This window comes from Lactuca saligna, chromosome 8 (assembly GCF_052625555.1).
Source record: "Lactuca saligna cultivar CGN05327 chromosome 8, ASM5262555v1, whole genome shotgun sequence".
NCBI classification, from domain to species: Eukaryota; Viridiplantae; Streptophyta; class Magnoliopsida; order Asterales; family Asteraceae; genus Lactuca; species Lactuca saligna.
In genome coordinates, this window is record NC_136424.1 from 91,989,580 (window position 1) to 91,994,171 (window position 4,592).

The window sequence follows — 4,592 nt, forward strand, 5'->3', positions numbered from 1 at the left end:
ATATATACATATCTTGTATATATAATTAACTCTAAGTGGATTTGTGTTCTACTCTGTGATAGCGTCAAAACTATATATCGGATGTCCAAAATGAAATATATGCGAATGAGATATGCACTGGCGGACGCAGAACATTTTCTTAGGGGTGACACTAAAAAAAATTTCCAAATAAATCTATATTAATAGTGTCACTCGTGTTTTAAGTCGGTGCACCCAATGGAAAAAACCTTAAAAAACATTAATTTTTTTTACACTACGTGTCGGCGTCGATGGAGTGGCCCGGGACCCTGGGACACCATTAAGGTCCGCCACTGGAGATATGGATACTTAAATTTGGGTATTTGAGAATAAAAGTTAGCAAATAAAGTAGGTGTGAGAATGAATCCCACATTGGTAGAAAGATCATACTCTGGTGTGGTTATAAGCTTGAATGTATGATAGACTTACAAACTTGTACATATGGTTTTACTCCAACTTCAACCCGTATGCAAGGGGTGGGAATCTTGGATTATGTAGGCTAAATTCATTGAACTTTTGTGAGCGTCAGCTCTGAAAACTCGGCAAATTTATGCTTTTGTTCCGTTTTGTCTTCTGTGGAAACATCATGCGTGGGGTTTACTTATGGTGTAAACATGGCGTACTCCCAAGAGCAAAAATATGTCATTTGGGGCTTTCGGCCAAGTTAGGTGGGTTTAGCTTTGGAAGGGTGAAATGGTCTTTTACCCTTAGCGAAAGAGAATATCAAATGGACCTTAATGATGGGTTATTACTCTAATTATTGATTAGGGTTGGTTTTGATTGGTTCAGTATGAGAAGTTTTCATAGCAGCAGTGTGTGTGTGAGTTTTGGCTATCTTCGGATCGAGGTAAGTCTCCTTACTATACTTGTGGGTCGAAGGCGCCGATATCGGTCCACTTGGTAAATTAAAATAGCGTTGAACTCGTAGATTGATGCATATAGTTTGTTGTGTGTTCTTCTGTAAATGCATTCTTGACATCTAGCGTATGAATGAACATATCTTAGACAATTCACTATTGAACACCAACTTAATTGTTGTTGATTAGAATATCGGGATAAACGTACTGCTACAAAAATGTCATAGGAACCCCAAATATAATATGTTTTAGTAAATTTTAGTGAAAAATTAAGTTTTCTTTTGCATAGGTGAAAGTTAATAATATTTGGATCTAAATAAAAAAATTTATCATACCATAGTATTAAACCTCATTTAAATAGTCAACTATAATTGCTTTAAAATATAAAATTGGATCCACTTACTTAAGCACAAATTAGACTTTACTTACTAGCCGGTTTTTTATGACATGCTTTTTAACTTTTAATAAGATTCAGACATTCGTTTCCAAATACATAATTAGACCCCCATGACGTAAATATAGGATCTGGTTCTACTTAGTTTCATGTTCAAGTTTTGGTCATATTAAGAGCTTAATGGACTTAGGGTTTAAGATTTTGCCATGGATTAGAGTGCTAATGGATAAAGTTGGAAACTTTATCCATTAAGTCATTGAGAAGAAGTAGATCTGGAAGTATGAGCATTGATCTGTAAGGATTAAGCAATTAATGGAGATTTTTTTGGCATTTTGCTAGTAGCCACGACATGGCCAATGGATAGCCATAGAGTGGCGAAGTTTAGATTCGTGACTGATTTGACCTGGCAATACCATGACATTGCTAAGGAGGGCCCACGACATGGCAATGTCTTGCATGTTGACTTTTTCCTTGCGTTCCTATGACGTGGCCAAGGAGGACCCATGATGATGCGTTCATTTTGTGGACCCTTAACCGTTGACTTTTGACTAGTTTGACCTATGGTCAAACTTGGAGGTTTTGGGTTGTTGATTGAGGATTTACCCATCTTGGTGATAGTCGATTTGTGTGATCAAGAAGTGCAACGTGTGAGGGTGTTGTTGTGCATCTTTAGTTCTTCAATTCAGGTGAGTTTCTCATTATACTCGTGGATTGAAGGCACCAATATCGGCCTACTAAATTATGTTATGTATCTTTGTGTATAGGATGTTCCTATGATGTAGTAGTTAGATTGGTAGATCTGTATGATTAGATGCATTGCTGGTTATTGTTTATCTATTTCATATGTCGACATAGTATGGTTGGGTTGAGGTGGTACAAATTTTTATTTTGTAGGCCAACAAACCCAGGGGAAATCCAGTCGCGAGAGTGTGTGCCATGGGCAATCCCGTTGGGAGATTGTGGGCTGAGGGGTAATCCAGTTTTATCTTGTGGGCCTTGTAGGCATGTTTTGTATATGCATTTTCGTTTAGGGTATTTTGGGAAACTCACTAAGCTTTGTGCTTATGGTTTACGGTTTAAACATTTCAGGTACTTCCAGTTCCAAAAGGAAGGGCCCGACTTGACCGCACCACATCCCCCGATGGCTTTTCCGTGCTGATTACTTTTGATTTACTCTGATGTTTGAAAAATATATTTTTATCTTGTTGGTTTTGGAATACATGGTTGTATGACTTGATGCTCTAAAATTTAATATTTTTACTTACATTTTTGGGACGTTACAAGTTGGTATCATAGCCTTGGTTTGAGCGATTCAGGCACACTCTCGGGAGTATCTGAACTCAAACCAAGGAATTGATAATCTATTTAAAAGAATATAAATTTTCCAACGAGATTTTTACAAAAGAAAGGGGTGTGATCCATGCAATCAACCGAACTCAAGCAAGTGATTCCCAAAATAGCCATACATGTTGATATGTTATATGTTATGGAATGTTTGCATGCTAGGATAATGCTAAGGATACCTTAAGGAATTGCATGATAGAATGGTCTGATTTATGATGCCTTGTAGTGTTGTAGGAATTGGATGTCATGTCTTATGTGGAATCTATGTTGGTGGAATTATTTGCTAAGTGTATGTTTCAATAAAGTTGTATACGGTTAGGATCATATAGCCCTAGAATGACTGATTTAGCCTTATTTCATGTTCCTAGTCTGATTGTGGGCTTAGGGTAGAATCATTTCGTCGTTAGTGTATTTGATCTTGTATTGTGTATAATTTGCATACATAAGGCAACCGACAGTGTTGGTAGAAGTTCCTAGCATCACAGAAGTTAGTGAGGTGAGGGATTCTTTTTTCTTTTTTTAAGATTTTTGGCCTATTGAGTGTTAATGCTTGAATGTTTCTTGCTTTGTGCTTTGTAGGACTCATGTTGATGTGAGATAACTATTAAAATGAATATATTAAGTTACATGCTGTAATGGTTAAATAATTTTAAAACGATTGATTCGTCCCTATTGCACAGCTCTCTTTGAGTCTAATTGTTGTATGTTTGGGTCTATTAGTCGAAATATTAATTAAGTTATGTTTTGTGTAATTGTATTCATGAAGTAGTCAACTGAAGTCAGTAGGAGTTCTTCAGTAACTGATGGCAAGGTGTGGTGGGCATCCTAGGAGATCCTAGGAAGTGCTTTAGGGTAAGTGGTGCGCTGTTTAGCGGGTATGAGGTGTATCAGGATGAGAAGGTGGCTTAGAGGATTCAGGATTATTCTTGAGGAAAGTATGAATGTGTGTGGAAGGTAGTATTGGGCTCGTGCTACTGAAAGCACATGATCCGTACTCGAATAAAGGAAAGTGGCGAGGATTCTAAAAAGCCTAGGGAATGAGGATTCTTTGGGTATGTTCGGATCATTTGTATGGTTGTTGTTTTTTCAGTATGGTGATGAGCACTCGTGAAAGAGGTTCCGGTTCTGGTTCATCTTCAGGATCTGGTGTTGATCAGATTGATGAGAGGATTCACGAGTGATCGATGTCATTGTCTCAATAAAAAATAAACCAACTAACCTACATAGATAGAGTAAGTTGGGTTGAATCCACGAGGAGATTGTGGTCAAACTTTGTGTTATAGTAATCAATGAAAAAGAACTAATACTTACAACTATCACGAAAATAATTTAAACAAAGAGTAAACCAACAAGCTTGGAAATTTATTGATTAAAATGAAACTCTCAATGAGGAAAGTAAGGTACTCACGGTTCGGTTGTCCTACAGTTTATATTCACACACTTTCTTCCCTAAAATCCTAGTTCAGTTAGTTAAATGCAATTGGGGTTCATTATCTTGTAAAACATAGTTTTGGATGCATCATATGATCATTCAACTAGTTGTCTTACTCCCTAAGTATAATTGGATTAGTAACAATTAGTGAATTGGAAATAAAATGTCTTGCAACTACCTATTACAATATTAAGCATTCAATATCACAAGTTGGAATAACACATATAGATTTAACCAACTGTCTTCGTTCCTAAACTACTTAAAATTGAAACAATTGGTTGATTGGCAATGTATTATTTTAATGATGAAATCAAACAAGATCATAAAACCCTATTTCAATCATTATCACCAAAAGATCATCATATGATACACTATTAATTTTGTTCATAAAACCAATAACTAAAATTAACTAGAACCAAAGTAATAATCAAGTGTGTTCATTAAACCTTCCTAAACATCCCTGTAAGTAACCCTAGTGATTTAGCCTTCCATTGTGTTTATAAAACCAGTAACTTGAATGAAATAAATAAGATGTGTAGTAAAATCC